The sequence below is a fragment of the Eubalaena glacialis genome, chromosome 5 (genome assembly GCF_028564815.1).
Source record: "Eubalaena glacialis isolate mEubGla1 chromosome 5, mEubGla1.1.hap2.+ XY, whole genome shotgun sequence".
NCBI lineage: Eukaryota > Metazoa > Chordata > Mammalia > Artiodactyla > Balaenidae > Eubalaena > Eubalaena glacialis.
This window is the reverse complement of record NC_083720.1, coordinates 77335763-77354962: the sequence shown is the minus strand read 5'-3', so window position 1 is coordinate 77354962 and position 19200 is coordinate 77335763. Positions and strand designations below refer to the sequence as shown.

General features: G+C 34.4%; 1 protein-coding gene across 8 annotated transcripts in view; it reads left to right on the top strand.

Annotated features, from left to right (window-relative positions):
• The window catches only part of CLOCK (clock circadian regulator), a 142350-nt gene that overhangs the window by 1506 nt on the left and 121644 nt on the right, over nucleotides 1-19200 (top strand). The gene's annotated exons all lie outside the window — the stretch shown is intronic.

The window sequence follows — 19200 nt, the reverse complement described above, 5'->3', positions numbered from 1 at the left end:
AGCTTCATTTTAAGTGATAAGAGGAGAAAATTGTGCGGCGTTTTCCCTCTACCCGGTTGAAAAATAAACGTTCTAAAAAGGATAAAATTTAGGTAATGAGTTGCTTTCTCTGTTTTAAAATCTTTGGTGGGGGGGGGGGGAAGAAATTAACTCAGGTGTTAAGTAGTTGACTGAACAGAATGTCATTAAAGGTTAGCCTGAAGAAGATAGATGAAAGTTGTGGTAGAACTAGTCATGCTCAGCTGTGAAAAGAAGAATGAGGAAGCTTTCTGTGTAATGACATGGAAAGATCTCCAAAATATGTTATAAAGCGAAAAAAAGCAAGATGTAGGACAGTGTGAATAATGTGCTACTTTGTGTGTTAAGGGGGCACCCGTGGAATAAGAATACAGATTTGTGTTTGTTTTTCTAAGTACAAAGAAAGTCTGGAGGGATAGTGGAAAACTAACAATGATGGGGCAGAGGGAGAAGTAGCCTGATGAGGGGATAGTGGGAAATGACATGCACACTGTATGTCCTTATATTTTAAAATATTTGTGACTATATTATGGGTTTATAAACTAGATTAAAGAGAGTTCTCCTCTCCAAATTAATTTGCTGTGTGGTTTTTTTGTTGCTTGTCTTTCCTTCCTAATTTATGGTAATTTTGGCTATTTTCAATATGGTTTCTTTTAATTTTCTTTAGGAAAATGAACTAAAATTGAAAGAAAGTTTAGGATAAGTTTGGCTATCTATACTTCAGTTTTTAAGAGGCTGAGGTCACCAGTTTAACTCTTAAAGATGTTTAGTCTTATTTTGCTTTGCTAAAATATATGACGTTATTTACATTTGGCATTATGGCTGGATTATGCTGTTTTCAGAGCATGGTTTGTCCTCCCTTCCTTTCTTCCGCAGGAATCATAGTTGTATAAAATTTTACTTTTACTTATTTTAACTCCAAAGTTGTCATGACAAATAGTTGGAGAATATGAACACTCCATTAAAATGATAAAAGAATTGATTGTCCAGGTAGTTTGCTTTTCAGATTGGGAAATGCTTTTCTCAAGGCAATCAGACATGAACCTCAGTGACATGTAAATTTATATTTGTATATATGTATATAGTACTACTTATGGAAAACTAAACCGATAGTCAATGATCTGTTGGTGCAAAACACTAAAAACTTTTTACGACTTATGGATTGTTATAAGCAGTATGTAATTTTGGGGGGTGGGTACTCAAAATTCCTCTGGTGGCTAATGTTGTATAATCAAAAGTAGTGAATGCTGAGTGACAGTTGCTATGGGCATTTTTGTTATGTTACCAGCATTCCTTTTTATTTTGTAGGATAGGATAATTGTGTTATTTCTGTTTGGTCTGTAGGTCTCTAGTAGCCAAACTTCTGCAAATGGCATTTATTTTTCGTTTGAATTCCATGTGGGTCTATTCAGTCTTTTTGAAAAAACAGAATCGTGTTTCAAAATTTTACTTAAAATTTTGTTTTTAACCTTATAGAAGTAAGTCAATGTTCATGAAAAATTAAAACAATACAATGTATATATAATAAGAGAAAACGCCGTTTGCACACTTCCACTTTATGTCACATCTCTCCCCAGAAATAACTGCTGCTAACACTGTTATATAACCTTCCACTTCTTTTTTCTGTGCACTTACAAACATAGACTTTTCAATCTTGAAAATAGAATTATATTGATTGATCGTCTACTTTGCCAGTTTGCCTCTACTGTGGGCTGTTACTAACCCACAGGACAGGGAAATGACCTGGAGTATGTGAGAAAGTTTAACATGTAGTATACACCTTAGGACACTTTCATCTTTTCACTTGTGAGGGGCTGGTTGGTTTGGGGTACATTTACAGAGTTTGTAGTGAGGTCTTAACTGGTGTGAGCTTTATGTGATGTAGATTGAATTCACCTGTAAGACATAGATTCCATGGCTTTTATAGGACTCTTTAGGGTCCACATTCTAGCGTTTTCTTTGGGTTTTGACCTGGTCAGTAGCTCACAGGTTAAGCTTTGATTTTATTCTGTACTTGCAGACCACTAGAAAGCCCCTTAGATTACATCAGCCTCTCCTGGTCCTCTGAAGTGAACCTAGGCAGGCTTTGTCCTTAACTAAGAGACATTGATTGACTTGGATGGAATCCAGCCTTGGATGGAATCCAGCCTTTGAAGCGGAAAGGGGAGAAGAGGCATTTTGGTCTGGTTTGTGCTTTACTGACAGCAGACAAGTTGCATGCATACTTCCACTCAGAGAGAACATTGCCCTTCTAATAGTTCCAGAGGTGGTGGTTTTTTTTGTTTTGTTTTGTTTTTTTAAACCAAGCTGCGAATAATTACCAAGACTTAATTCTTTTTAGGTGATAGAAAGTTGAGTATTAGTCAAGACACTTTACTAAGCTATGTGAGATACATAGAAAGATGCAGTATAATTGACCCTGCCCTCAGTGGGTTTGAAATCTAGTATGGTTAAAAGAGCATGTATGTAATGATTATAACACAAGATAGGAAATGATAGATTCCAGAAGAAAAACATACATGAGGTTTGTAAGGGTAAGACTATTTCTAGCTTTTTATTTTTGTGGGCATGGAGTTTGGAGGGAGAGTAGATATCTCAATGCTTTAAATAGTTAAGAAAGGATAGAACAAACTTATAAAGCTCAAATCTTAGCTCTTAAGGGGTAAGGAAGTAAGGAGTTAAATTGCATCCTCATAGCAGGCACTTATGAACACTAATTGATAGTTTATTTTTGTTTGTTTGCTTTTTACTCTCTCCCACTGGAAAGAACCATTTGATGTTTTATTTGATCATTATAATACAGCCTCTCTTAGATTTCAGGATTTTAGAATAGGAGGTTTAATTCTGCCAGTTAACTGTTGTCTACCATCTAATATGTCAGGCAGTGTTAGTATTAAAAGTAAGTTGTTTTTTCCTATCGTGTTTTTTTCCCTCAAAGCACATATTTAATGTCCCCTCTCCCCCACATTTTTACTTCTGGTGCTGTGTCAAATAAAATATTTATTTGCTGTACGTATTTTAAACTATGAAAGCAAACAACAATATGGTGAAAACTCAGAGTTCCACAGCAAAACTGCCTTTTATTGTTTGTGTCTCTTTCCAGTTCTTTGCAGATGCATAAAGTAAAAAAATAATTTTAAAGTGTAGTTTCTTGTAAGCATTGTACCAGTGGACATTGTATTTTCTCCTTTTCTGAGTCTAAAATTCTAGATGGAGTTGTATGAATTATAGAATACATTTTAAGTGTCAGAGCAATTTAATTCTTGCTAATTGACTGCGATTTTTATAATGGCATTTATATTTGTAGGTTGCTTTACAACCATTTGTTACTTATTTTTATAGCTCTGTTAGGTATAACTCCTGTGAATTAGGTGGGTAAGAGATTGCTGTTTTTCTCCATGTTTTTGATTATGCGAATGTTAAATTACCTAAACTCCTCATAAGTATCGTGTCAACTTTGAGTTATTAGTTATTTTAGGTGTGTATTTCATAAAGATGTAAGTCTACTTATTATTTTAAGTCTTAGAAGTCTACAGAAAAATCACTTGTAAAAAATAAATTTTTATGTATTATTTTTGACTTTCATAGGATACTGTTTAGAATGTGATTTACCTTTTATTTTTCAGAAATATTTTTTCATTTTTATATTAATAAGATCCAAGAATAAGACAAAAATTCCCATCTTTTTCAAAGAGGGCACATTTAATCAGATAGGTACACTTTTAATTCCCATCCAAAATAGTAGAAAATGAAAATACAGATTGATTCATGTTCAAAATTTTGTGTTTAAAAAATAAAACACAAATGGGTGTTGCAACAATGAGAGTTAAACCATATACCTTGCTAAGAATTTATCATTTGCATTAAAATATGGCTGTAACGTAAATAGCTTATTTCTTTCTTAATCTCTTTCCCCCCAGTTATAAAAATAGTGTATCCCTAATGTAGAAAACTTGGGAAACATGCAGAGCATGAATTAAATTTTGAAAACACCACTGGAATTCTCACAACCACGAGACGCCATTGTTAACCTTCTGAAATATCTTCTCCCTGTGTTTTGCTTAGCCACATCACATGTCTATAAGTGTACATATACAGAATGGTCTCATAATGCGTCCACTGTTGTGCAAACTATTCTATTCATTTAACAGTGAATCTTGAACATTTTTATGTCAGTATTTTTCTACAACATTATTATTTTTAATAGCTATGTGATATCCTCATTTATGTTTGTGTAATAATTTACTTACTGGGCTATTTCTGTTGGATGCAAGTTTTCAGTTTTTAAAATTATAAACAATGAGACTCCCCTAGCAGTCCAGTGGGTAAGACTCTGCACTTCCACTGCAGAGGGCGTGGGTTTGATCCCTCATCGGGGAACTAAGATCCTGCATGCCCCATGGAGCAGCCAAATAATAAATAAATAAATAAATAAATAAATACTTTAAAAAATTATTAAAAAATGGTCACTTTTAGAAGTGACAGCATTAGTCATCCGGTAGAGTCGATACTTAAAAAAAATTCAATAGAATAGTCTTCAGAAGAATTAGAATTCAAGTAGAATTATACTGAATTTGTATTAATGTTGAGATTAAACAGAAATCTTGTGCTTTTTGTTGAAAAAATATGCCAAAAGCATATGATAAATTATCTAATATTGATTCATAATAATGAAGACTCCAAGATTTTTATAATGGTATATTTTCTTTCTAAGGTAGGTTTAACTTTGAATTGTATTAAAGTAACTTTGCATTTCATGAGCATACATGATTTGGATAGCAGTGCTCTTGAATAAGCCTTCAAATAAGGTAGGAATCTATGAAGCAGTCTGCACACACTCAATTAAAATTTAAGCTGTAACATTTTTTACAACAGAACAGAGAGTTTGTTTGATGGCTCCAAAAAACTTCCTTAAAAGGAAAGTCTGAATACCAAGAAAGAATACTTTCACCCAAAGAATTGACATTACCTGTGTATAGGACTTCTGTGAAATTTTATTCAACTCTTAGGTATCTATATCCTCTAGTTTAAATCGGGGAGAAAAACTGTTAGGTTAAACTATTTTCAGGGGAAAATAGATATGATCTTAAAGTTTAATGCAATAGTTTTAAGGTGTCTTCTGTTGCCTGTTTTTGGAAGTTACATATTTTATCAGGTTCCTAGGACTATTACTTTTTAAAAATTTTTATTGGAGTATAGTTGATTTATAATGTCGTGCTAGTTTCTGCTATACAGCAAAGTGAATCAGTTATACATACACATATATACACTCTTTTTTAGATTCTTTTCCCATATAAGTCATTACAGAGTATTGAGTAGAGTTACAGTAGGTCCTTATTAGTCATCTATTTTATATATAATAGTGTGTATATGTCAATCCCACTCTCCCAGTTTATCCCTCTTCCTACCCCCCCCCCACCCTCTGGTAACCGTAAGTTTGTTTTCTACATCTATAACTCTTATTTCTGTTTTGTAGATCAGTTTGTTTGTACCATTTTTTAGATTCCACATATAAGGGATATCATATGATATTTGTCTTTCTTTGACTTATTTCACTCAGTATGACAATCTCTAGGTCCATCCATGTTGCTGTAAATGGCAGTATTTCGAGCTTTTTTATGGCTGATATTCCATTATGTATATGTACCACATCTTCTTTATCCATTCATCTGTTGATGGACATTTAGGTTGCTTACATGTCCTGGCTATTGTAAATAGTGCTGCAATGAACATTGGGGTGCATGTATCTTTTCAAATTATGATTTTCTCTGGATATATGCCCAGGAGTGGGATTGCAGGATCATATGGTAGCTCTATTTTTAGTTTTTTTAAGGAACCTGCATACTGTTCTCTGTAGTGGCTGGACCAATTTACATGCCCACCAACAACGTAGGAGGGTTCCCTTTTCTCCACACCCTCTCCAGCATTTACTGTTTGTAGATTTTTTGATGATGGCCATTCTGACTAGTGTGAGGTGATACCTCATTGTAGTTTTGATTTGCACCTCTCTAATAATTAGTGATGTTGAGCATCCTTTCATGTGCCTCTTGGCCATCTGTGTGTCTTCTTTGGAAAAACGTCTATTTAGGTCTTTTGCCCATTTTTTGATTGGGTTGTTTGTTTTTTTGAGCTGCATGAGCTGTTTGTATATTTTGGAGAGTAATGCCTTGTCGGTTGCTTCATTTGCACGAGGATTGTCTTTTCATTTTGTTTATGGTTTCCTTTGCTGTGCAAAAGCTTTTAAGTTTAATTAGGTCCCATTTGTTTATTTTTGTTTTTTTTTCTTTCATTACTCTAGGAGGTGGATTGAAAAAGATCTTGCTGCAATTTATGTCAGAGAGTGTTCTGCCTATTTCTATGACATAAATCACAGCAAGATCCTTTTTTGACCCACCTCCTAGAGAAAGGGAAATAAAAACAAAAATAAACAAATGGGACCTAATGAAACTTAAAAGCTTTTGCACAGCAAAGGAAACCATAAACAAGGTGAAAAGACAACCCTCAGAATGGGATAAAATATTTGCAAACGAACCAACTGACAAAGGATTAATCTCCAAACTATGCAAGCAGCTCATGCAGCTCAATGTCAAAAAGAAACCCAATCCAAAAATGGGCAGAAGACCTAAATAGACGTTTCTCCAAAGAAGATATACAGATTGCCAACAAACACATGAAAGGATGCTCAACATCACTAATCATTAGAGAAATGCAAATCAAAACTACAGTGTGGTATCACCTCACAGCAGTCAGAATGTCCATCATCAAAATATCTACAAACAATAATGCTGTAGAGGGTGTGGAGAAAAGGGAACCCTCTTGCCCTGTTGGTGGGAATGTAAATTGGTACAGCCACTGTGGAGAACAGTATGGAGGTTCCTTAAAAAACTAAAAATAGAACTACCATATGACCCAGCAATCCCACTCACTACTGGGCACATACCCTGAGAAAACCATAATTCAAAAAGCGTCATGTACCACAATGTTCATTGCAGCACTGTTTACAATAGCCAGGACATGGAAACAACCTAAATGTCCATCATTGGATGAATGGATAAAGAAGATGTGGCACATATATACAATGCAGTATTACTCAGCCATAAAAAGAAACGAAATTGAGTTATTTGTTGTGAGGTGGATGGACCTAGAGTCTGTTATACAAAGTGAAGCAAGTCATAGAGAGAAAAACAAATACCGTATGCTAACACATATATATGGAATCTAAAAAAAAAAAAAGGTTCTGAAGAACTTAGGGGCAGGACAGGAATAAAGACTCAGACGTACAGAATGGACTTGAGGACATGGGGAGGAGGAAGGGTGAGCTGAGACGAAGTGAGAGAGTGGCATGGACATATATACACTACCAAATGTAAAATAGATAGCTAGTGGGAAGCAGCCGCATAGCACAGGGAGATCAGCTCGGTGCTTTGTGACCACCTAGAGGGGTGGGATAGGGAGGGTGGGATAGGGAGGGTGGGAGGGAGGGAGATGCAAGAGGGAAGAGAGATGGGGACATATGTATATGTATAACTGATTAACTTTGTTATAAAGCAGAAACTAACACACCATTGTAAAGCAATTATACTCCAATAAAGATGTTAAAAAAAAAAAAGTGTTCTGCCTATGTTTTCCTCTAAGAGTCTTATGGTATCTGGTCTTCCATTTAGGTCTTTAATCCATTTTGAATTTACTTTTGTGTATGGTGTTAGGGTATGACTATTACTTTTGATAGCGACTGCTTTTTGCTTTTTTCTTTTTTGTCATGAAAATAGGAAATTTTGGGGTGTTTATTTTTTCCATCTATTTATTCTCAGTGACGTGATCAGATTACTAAAATATCTGGTTTTATTCTAAATAAAGCTTATTATTACCTGAAATTTAGTAACGAAGACAGCAAACTACTTTAAAGGTCTTAATTAGTTACATTTATAGCATGGTATAGGGATGAAGAGTGCACAGCTCTATAGCTAGCCTGCTTGGCATTTACATCCTGGTTTTATTGCTAGTGATTGGACAAATATTACCTCAATTTCTCATCTGTAAAATGAAGATAATACTAGTTCATAATATTATGTGAGAATTAAACAACATGTGCAAAGTAATTAGAATAATGAGTGTTTATCACATAGTTAAATGTTCAGTAAATGTTAGCTGTTATTATTTGTTGTTTTGTTACTTTCATAGTGTGTACCAAACATGGCTCTTATCATTTTTTGGAGGGGAGTTCCAATTTCAATAAGTTGCTTAGAGTTTTGTATCTACATAGAGAGTTTGGGAGTACTTGACCTTTTTATGTGACTCAGAACAATGAAAAAGTTATTAGAAGATGTTGCCAAGGTGCTTGGTATTGCATATTTCTTTGAGATACTTTTGCCAAATCAATTTATGGAAAACCGGTGACTGTTTTTTTCTATGTCGAAACTTAAATCTTAGTTGAAACAGTATTAGAAGTTATTTAGGAAAAAACCCACAAATTAAAATGAAATATGTTAGAACTCAAATTTTATTTTACAACTTTAACTTACGTAGTTCTATAGAAATTTCACAAAATTTTATTAGAAGCAAGAAGAGAAATGAGAGAAACATTAGTTAATGGAAAATGCTATTTCCAACTCTTACATGGTAATTTTTGTCTCCATCAGAAATGGTGATGATATAATATATCTGTAATTATAAAGGTGTCTGTTTCACCAGTAGTTTATTGTATGAAACAGGTTTACATTGTTTAGCTTCTTTTTAGACTTGATCACGTTCTTATATATTTTTTTAAGTCTCTTACTTTTGTTGGGGCTGATCATTATTAAAACTTAAGACTTTTTTCTTTTGAAAATAGTTTTGTGGTTTTTATAAAAATGAGTCTTGTTCCTTGGGAAAGAGTTAAAGTACCAAAAACTACAAAGAAAATCTATGATGAAAAAAAATCACCCAAAATCTCAGGGATAAAGCTCTGTTAATATTTTCTTCAGCATTTTCTAAGGCAGTTGGGACGGGTGTGGGTGTGCGTGTGTATGTATGTACATGTACATGTTACAATTTTATAGCAAGTGGAATATATGCAGTTTTATAAACTGCTTTTTTCCTCTCATCATGTTTTCTGTATATCTTTACTTGTAAAGTAATGTTTTCATTATTTTTATCTAGTCTTAGTCTTTTACTTTGTTTTCAGTTGACCCTTGAGCATTGCGGCAGTTAGGGGCACTAACCTTCTGTGTGGTTGAAAAGGTCGAAAATCCACGTATAACTTATAGTGGGTCCCTCCATGGTTCATCCATATATGCAGTTCCTCAGTATTCAGGGTTCCGCATGCTTTAATTCAACCAACCACGGATCGTTTATTACTGAAGTATTGGGTTGGCCAAAAAGTTCACTTGATTTTAAGTAAAAATAAAAGACGTATTTCATTTTCACCAAGAAATTTATTGAACAACGTAATCATTAACTGAACGAACTTTTTGGGGAACCCAATATTTACTATTGGAAAAAAATCTGTGTACAGGTGGACCTGTGGAGTTCAAACCTGTGTTGTTCAAGGGTCAACTGAAATTCATTTACATTTTTGCCGATAATAGCCAAGTTTGTAACCACTATCAACTTTGACTTTTCTTTGAGTCATCTGTTTTGCATTCCTTTTTATCCCTCCTATTTTGCTCTTTTTTTGGTGTTAATCTAATTATTTTTCCTGTTTTTCCTCCTATTAATTAGTTAGTTATATATTCTTTCATTATACCTTTAGTGGTTATTCTAGAGGTTAAAACAAGCACACTTGACTTACAATACAAATTACTTATGATACAGATAATACAAATTATTACTTTTACCATTCCCCAATAATGACAGCTTCTTACACATTAACTCATACTCCAACCTTTTTGTATTGTTATTGTTCTTTATTTTATTTATACATATTTTAAACTCCACAAGATAGTATGGTTTTGGACAGTCAATTTTTGTTCATGTTTACCCTTTCCAGGGTTCTTCCTTCCTGCATTTCTGTTTCTGTCTGGGATCATTTTCCTTCTGTCTGAATAGCTTCCTTTAGTAGTATGTATTTTAATACCGGCCTACCTACTGACAGTGAATTTTTCCATTTTTGTCTGAAAACATCTTAATTTCACCTTTTTAAAATTAATTAATTTATTTATTTTTGGCTCTGTTGGGTCTTCGTTTCTGTGTGAGGGCTTTCTCTAGTTGTGGCAAGCGGGGGCCACTCTTCATCGTGGTGCGCGGGCCTCTCACTATCGCGGCCTCTCTTGTTGCGGAGCACAGGCTCCAGACGCGCAGGCTCAGTAGTTGTGGCTCACGGGCCTAGTTGCCCCGCGGCATGTGGGATCTTCCCAGACCCGGGCTCGAACCCGTGTCCCCTGCATTAGCAGGCAGATTCTCAACCACTGCGCCACCAGGGAAGCCCCTTCACCTTTTTTTGAGTTATATTTTCACTGGGTATAGAATTCTATGTCAGTAGTTATTTCATTGTCTTATGGCTTTCTGTTAAAGTCTTATTGAAGGTAATGTGTCAGCTTATAGTCTTGCTAATAATTCTTTTAATTTTTTCAAAAGACTTCTCAGAATGCCTTCCTTCTCTGTCATAGTTTTTTAGCAGTTTGACTATGATGTGTTGAGTTGTGTTTTTCTTTGTATTTGCTCTTTGTTCATAGAGCTTTTTTGAATCTGTAGCTTGGTGCTTTTAGTTTTGGAAAGTTCTCTGTCATTATGTCTTCAATTATTGCTTCTGCCCCCTCCTCCTTTATGGATTTTAATTTAAACATTTATTACACCCTGTCATCATGTTTCACATTTCTCTTAAAATTTTTTTTCTCTCTATATTTCAGTTTGGGTATCTTATAATGACCTATCTTATAGTATACCAACAACTATCTTATTTTTTCTCCAAGCCAATCTATTGTGTTCTTAATTTTACATTGAAACTTCGAGTTCTAAAACATCCATTTGATCCTATTTTATACATTTTTAATAGATTTCAAGTCTCTTGAACATACTGATTATAATTATTTAAATGCTTGTCTATTAATTTCAGTAACTGCATCAACCATTGGTCTACTTATATTGTTCTGTTGTTTTTCATGTGGTTGTGTGGTTCTGTCACTTCATATGTTGCTAGGTTTTTCAAAGAACTTGTCCATTTCATCTAAGTTGTTGAATTAGTAAAGTTGTTTATAATATTCTCTTATTATCCTTTAAATAGCTATAGAATATATCATGAATCTAGTATCTGTATAATCTGCAGAGATTTGGTGTCATTCCTGATACTGGGAAATTGTGTCTTCTCTCTTTTTTCCCTGATCAGTCTGACTTGAGATTTATTGATTTTATTAAGATTCTCAAAGGATCAGCTTTTGGTTTAACCAATTTCCTCTAGTTCTCCAGTTTTTTGTTTCCTTATTTGGACTCTGATCTTTATTAATTCCTTTCTTTAACTTACTTTAGGTTTGTTTTCTTTTTCTAGTTTCGTAAGGTAGAAGCTGAGGTCATTAATTTGTGACCTTTTCTCTCACTATATGTGTGCTACAAATTTCCCTCTAAATATTGCTTACAAATTTTAATATATATATATGTTTTTCATTTTCATCCAGTTCAGAGTACTTTTTAATTTACTTTTTGATGTCTTCTTTGGCCTTGAGATTATTTAGAAGTATATTATTTAGTTTCCAAGAATTTGAGGGTTTTCCAGAGATCTGTCTGTTATTTTTAAGTTAATTCTCTTGTGATGAGAGAATATACTTTTATGACTTGGATCCTTTTAAATTTATTGATTTGTTTTATAGCCCAGAATATGATCTGTCTTAGTAAATGCTCCATGTGCACTTGAAAAGAATGTGGATTCTGTTGTTGGGTGGAGTGTTCTGTAAATATCAATTAGGTCAAGTTGGTTGATTGTTTTTGTTTATGTCTTGTAATTTTTGATTGAATGCCAGACATTGTGAATTAAAAAACAAAATAAAGCAAGCATCACCAAGTATGTTCTGCCAGAGGGTGTTTATCTTTTCTTCTAGGCAGATAGACTAGGGAGCCAGTCACCTTAATTTATACAGAGGCTAGGTTGCTATTTGAGTAGTTTGGTGGTATTCTTCTTCTTCTTTCCTTTATTTGTAGGGTGTGGTTTTCCAGGACTTTCATTTCAAAGCCTTTCATTTCGTTTCAAAGGGTCTTTATCCCCTTAGCAGAGCCAAAGGTGGAAAATTTCACTTTGCTTTTCAAAGTTTTTCAATTATTATTTAGCCGCTTACCCTGTATTGTTTTAAAATTAAGCAAATGTCCTGTGAGAGATATTGGCCTTGAGCTTGAGGTCCCTGCAGTTTCCCGTTTTTGTTACTCCAGCCTTGTGTGAACACCAAAAGCACTCCTGGTTTCTTGGTTCCTCAGCAGCAACGTTTTGTACAGGCCAAGTCTCAAGTTTTCAGCCTTCACCCTCAGCCCATAATCTGGAAATACCCCAAGGGAAAGCAACTGCAGATCATCTAAACACCTTTAAAAGATTCCCCCTTCCCTGGAGTGGTAGACCTTCTTGTCCCCCATGTTTTAAAGACATCTATATGCTGCCTTTAAAAATATGTTTTTTTGTAATTTATTTAGCTTTTCTAGTTGTCCTCAAGAAGAATGTTGACCTGCTGCAAACTGTTTCATCCTACGTGGATGTGGACAACTCCCTACTGGTTTTTAGAAGCTTCACATAATACTCAATTTTCCTGAGCAATTTTGTATTAAGTATTCTTTTGGGTTTTGGGTAGTTGGGTTTTAGTTTTTGACCTAGTATACTTTCTAAAAATCAGATTTATTGAGGTATAATTTATATATGTTAAAACTCATCCATCGTAAGTATACATGTTGAATTTTGACGGACGTATACATTTTTGTAACCACTACCACAATCAAGATACAGAAAATTCCTATCAACCTGAAAAGTTCTCTCTCCCTGGCAACCACCAATCTGTTCTCTGTTAATACAATTTCGCCTTTTATACAGTATGATATAAATGGGATACTACAGTATATGGTCTTTGGGGTCTAGCTTGCACTTAGCATTAATGCTTTTGATACTCATCTATGTTAGTAGTTTTCTCTTTTTATTTCTGAATACTTTTCCATTGTATGAGATATGGCATAGTTTGTTTATAATTATTAGTTGTTGGACCTTTGGATTGCTTCCAGTTTTGGGCTATTATAAACAAAACTGCTAAACATTTGTGGACATGTGTTTTCATTTCACTTGGGCAGATATGTAGGAATAGAATTGCTGGGCTGTATGGTAATTATATGTTTAACTTCATAAGACACTGATGAACTGTTTTCTAAAGTGGTTTTACCATTTTACATTCCCTTCAGCAATGTGAGATTTTCAGTTGGTCTGCATTCTTGCTAACACTTGGTATTGTCAGCGTTTTTGAATTTCTGCTATTCTAGTGGGTATGTAATGTTATATCTCATTGTGGTTTTAATTTGCATTTCCCTAATGACATGGTATTGAGCATGTTTATGTGTGCTTATTTGTCATTCATATATTTTCTTTTGTGAGGTGTCTCCTCAGATCTTTTGCCCATTAAAAACATTGGGTTGTTTGCTCATTTACTGAGATGTAAGAGGTTTGTTTTTGTTTTTGTAAATATATTCTGATATGAGGCTTTTATCAGTTATTAGAATTGTGAAAATTTGATCTCCCGATCTATGGCTGCCCTTTATATTTTCTTAATGGTATCTGAAGAGCAAAGTTTTAAATTTTGATGAAATCAAATTGATTAATTCTTTTATGCTTCATATTTTTGTGTCCTAAGAAATGTTCGTCTACTTTAAAGTATATGTTTCATTTCAGTTGATTTTTATATAATATGAAAAAGGGTTGAGATTCTTAAAAAATTTTTTTTCCACATAGATATACAGTTGTAGCACCATTTGTTGAGAGACTATTCTTTTTCTCCACTGAATTACCTTGTCACTTTTGTCAAAAATCAATTAATCATATGTGTGTGGGTCTTTTTTTGAACTCTATTTTATGTAGTGAACTTTATATCTATCTTTACATCAGTACCTCAAAGTCTTGATTACTGTAGCTTTAAATCTGGTAATGGAAGTCCTCCAATACCATAAACATAATATACTTCTGTATTCATTTAGGCCTTTAATTTCTCTCAGTAAAGCTTTTCAACAGTTTTTGAATATACTTTTAGTAGTGGACTTTATCCTATTTGTTCAGCAAGTACCTAGTGAACATCTACTGTGTGCCAGGCACTGTTCTAGTTGCTGCTGTTACAGCAGTGAACAAAGAATGCAAAAAGACCTGCCCTTGGGGAGCTTACATTCCAACTGGGGGAAACCAGATGAGAAACTTAACTTAAATGTATGTTAGATGGTGATTAATTAATACTATGGAGGAAAACAAATCAGGGGAGGGGGCTGGAGTGTTGGGGTGGGGACAGAGGGATTTATAATTTTAAATTGTGTGGACAGAAAGGTCTTCATTGAGAAATTGATATTTAAGCAGACCTTAGTCTGCTCTATACCCTAATAATGAAACAACTAACAATTCAGAAGGAAAAGGGAAAAGAAGGTGGGAGCTTGAATAAGTGTGCTAAGTATGCTAGTTGCCTCCTGTGTAGTAACTACAAGTCCATAGCATTTAAAATCAACAAGTGTAGTAATAGAAGTATACCTAACAGCAGAAAGGTAGACTGTAAGAAAGATCATGTTTTTGCTTGAAATCTGGTGATGAGAAAGTGTAACATCTTAACGTAGCTTATAGTAGAGAACTAATAGGTAACGTGAAGAAATGGAAGACGGACTTCAATACATATGATACGATTATAAAAGTATTATTTTAATAAAAACCTTATTAAAATAATAGAACTATCTGTAAAATGTAAATATAGAGAGAAGATGGAATTAAATGAGACAAAGATGGGTATTTTGATTGTAAAGTTTATAATTTACAATGAAGAAATACCAAATATACCTGCAAAAATAGTAGAGCATTAATATTCAAAAAGTAAAAGTGATCCTGGAAAGTTATTCAGAAAAACTTTACTGGTGGACTTTAATGGATCTCTCTTAGACCAAAGTGTATCAAGTGAACAAAAAATTAAGGCTATAGAACAATGAAATATCCCAATTAATAAGCAAAATTTGATGGATAAACTGAACCCTACCTTGAAAATAGAGACTATACCTTCTCTCCAAGCATTTATAGAACATATACAAAAATTGATTGTAGTACTAGATCATAAAGAAAAGAAAACTTTTGTACATTCCTAAAGGTAGGAATAATTTAGAACTGCCCATCTAATATGATAGCCACTAGCTACATCTAGCAATTTAAATTCATTAAAGTTGAGTAAAATTTAAAATGCAGTTTCTCAGTCTTAATAACTACATATCAAGTGCTCAAATAGGATTGATTGCCATTGGAATGAGGAGAGAAGAAAGCAGATTGAAGACAGTATATGTGAACTAAATCTTCCTGTTTCATAGCAAGGAGTTAGTAGACATAATTTGAAGTTAGTCAAGAAATACAGACATGTTATTTATAATTATAGAGATAAATATAAAAACTACAGACAAGTAGGTGAAAGTGAATGCTTCTAGCGAACAGGACTGCAGTTTTTTACTATTTGTTTTTTTAAAACCGTGTGCATGTATTACATCAATAATATGCAAGTTTTAAGAGACTAACAGGATATACAAACAAAATAAAAGCTTATAAACTCTCTTTGCACAATAGCTTATTATCCAGTAAATGTTAAGTGTAACTTTATTCCTTTGCATAAAGTAAAAAACGCTCTAGTTTTTTTTGATATTTGATTAAAATTAATTTATACTGAAAGTATTAAAAAAAATTTTCAGGCACCAGTTGCCAGTCTTCTCTTCCACTTACAAATGAAGATAGCAAGCAGCTTTCTGTGACTTTGGGCATATACTACTTATCTTTAATTGATGAAATAGTTAATTCGATTTCAGTAGTGAGTAAAAGATTCATATAAAATATTTGGAGTACTTTAAGATTTTAATCTAAATAAACATCTTTCAGACAACAAAAGGGCACTTACTTGGGTCAGGAAATAAAAATCAAAGCCTATACTCACAGCCCCTGAGGACTTATGATATATTTCAAAGGTAATGTCTCTTTAATTTCTAGGGAATATTTTAAATATAAGTGAAGAGTGACATCTTTAACAAGGACATTTGACAAATAACTATATGAAAATTTTACTGCTTATATAGTGAAGGTATTGGTTATTATTTAAGATGCCACTTTATATTGCTTTATTCACAACCTGTTGCTGTAGTTATTATCTATTTTCAGAATATTATTACATCTTTTTGCAGATTCACTATGAGAGAGGGACTATAGATAAGGTTTAGGGCAAAAGAGAAAGAAGTTTTGCCCTGTGATTTAATATTACTTGAAAACGTATATAGGCAGACTAGTTCAGTGTCATTTGTTGAATGTGTATAATATTTGTTTTCCAGTTTCCCAAATTGACTGGCCAAGCCAGTTTTTACAGCTTGACACTCTGAAACTATCAGTATATTGTAGTTTGATAATTCAAGTAACTTTACACATAAGAAAATTAAACGTATAGGGATTAAATCTAAACACTTAGCTTAGAGGAACAGCATTACACAGCAAATCATCAAAAAGACCGAAAATAAATCCCCAACGTAGTGGAAGATTTACGGAATATGGTGTTAGTAATTTATCTTTATAGCAATAAAGTCTTGGTCTCCAAATACTTTTTCAACATTTAAAAATTCAGTATTTTAGAAATAATATTAGGACTTTTTCTGCCTTGGAATGTAATTTACATCATTTTAATAATTAAAGATCTTTATGGCTATACTTAAATCAATTACAAAGTACTTGCTGAAGGTGTAGGAGATTGGGAACTTATCTACTGACTTCTAGGCACAATCTAAAACTTTGCTTTTCAATAAATCTTTGACGTTTTCTTGTTTGTCTTTGTTCTGAAACATTAATGCATGTTTTAAAAGATCCAATAGTAATGAAATGTTCTATAAGTGTGTTTGTCACTTAACCTAGGTTGTACTACATTGTGATTACCAGCCCTAAAATAATTATTATAATCATATGGTTTACAGTATACAGCAAGAGTATAATGGCACCACTGGAACAATACCCAACCTGAAACACGTGTTTATTCTATTCTTTCAACTCTCATCAAGTCACATGCCTGTATATGTTTAGAGGAGAGTATCTCTTCTTCCTTAGGCTAGGCTCACTCTGCCTCTCACTACCATTTTTTGAAGGCCCTGACATTTTAAAATTCTCTAAAGGTGTTACTAGTGAGTGCTTTCCGTACATATTATAAGAATAAAAATGAAAATATTATATTGCTAACATAAGTCATAGTTTCTAATGGTAGGGACTTGGTTTTGTTCAGTCATACAGCCCTGGTACCTAAAATGCCTGGCCATAGTATATACTCAATAGTTTTTGAGCATAAGTAAATGCAGAAACAACTGCATTTTTATGTATATTTACTCTATTCATATTTAGCAAATATTTTAACATTATTGTATATAATGATAGTCTTGCAATTTATCTTCCTATCTAAAAGAATATTTAGTTGTATATAATCCAGTTAGACTCTAAGCTCCTTAAGGAGTTTGAGATTAACTTTCACACCACTGGAATACTAAACTGTAAGTGGGAGTAATATTTCACATTATAACTTAGCTGCCCAAATGTAAATTCTCTAGTTTGTGCCAGTTGAGAGTTCTCACTCATAATAGTCTACTAATCATCCACTTAAGAAAATTAATGCTCTGGCAACTTTAGTTGGTCAAACACATTTTATTTAAGTAGTAAGATTTAAACCATATGTTCAAAACTTTATTTTTAAGTTTCTAAAATCTTTAATTATTAAAGATTAGCAATAGTATGTGAGATTTCATTATCAGACCAAATTGGCAGCATAGGGATTCCTATCACTCATCCCTTGCCAAAACATCATTTTGCTCCTGCAAACCCAGGTCCCATCTCTACCTAGTGTCTGTCAGCTCCAGTGGCCCCAGGCAGCTCCTGCGACTCCTCAGCTCCAGGTCATGAGAATTCCAGCAAACCCAGTCCCCTGATCCATTGTAGCACTAGCCAGCTGTGAACCCAGGCTACAGGGTTACTTTGGTGCTGGTCAACTACTGTGGCACCAGGCCCTCAGCAGGCTCCTGACTCACCTCAGCACCAGCTGCCTTCCATGACCCTGGGCATCTTCCATAGCACCAGGCTACTGGCAGTTTACCATGAACCCAGGTCCTGGCACATGCCAGCACCAACTGCCTCTGTGGCCCCTGGTTCCTAATCAATGCCTGTGAACGCAGACTTCCAGCTGGGCTCAGCACCTGGCCAACTACCATGACCATAGGTCCCTGACACACCCCAGCTCAAGTCTGGCCCATGTGGAACTAGACTCCAGACCGGCTTCTGTGGGCCCTGAATCAGGTCCTCCCTTTTGTACCCAGGCACCAGGATGGTCCCTGAATATGCAAGCATCTGGCCTGCCCACCTGTTGACCCAGGCACCACACCTGCCTACCCCATGGCTCCAGCAGTAAACTTGCCTGTGGAAACCACCTTATGTGTCACCCAGAATCTCTGGATGGGCTGACTGGTGAAGGACTTTGCCTGCTGAAGCATGTTGTAAAGACTAGAAGAAGTGCCCATTTTCTCAAATGTGCAGACTCCAGTGTAAGCCACAAGGATCATGAATCATCAGGGAAACATGACACCATCAAAGGAAACTAACAAAACTCCAATGACTGCCCCTAAAGGAAGAGATCTATGAACTATCTGGCAAAGAATTGAGAATAATCCTCTTGAAGAAATTCACTGAACTACTAAAGGAATACATACAAGTAAATGAAAGTAGGAAAACAATGAGTGAACAAAATGAGAAGTTTAACAAAGAAATGGAAACCATTAGTAAAAGAACACAGAAATCCTAGAGTTGAAGAATACAATGACTGAAGTGAAGATTTCTTAGAAATCTTCAACTGCAGATTTGACCAAGCAGAAGAAAGAAATAACAGATGAGGAGACAGGTCATTTGAAACCATCCAATCAGAGAAATGAAAAGAGAATGAGAAAGTGTGAAGAAAGCCTGTGTAAATAATGGAATGCCGTTAAAAGAAACAATCTACTCCTTATTGGAATCCCAGAGGA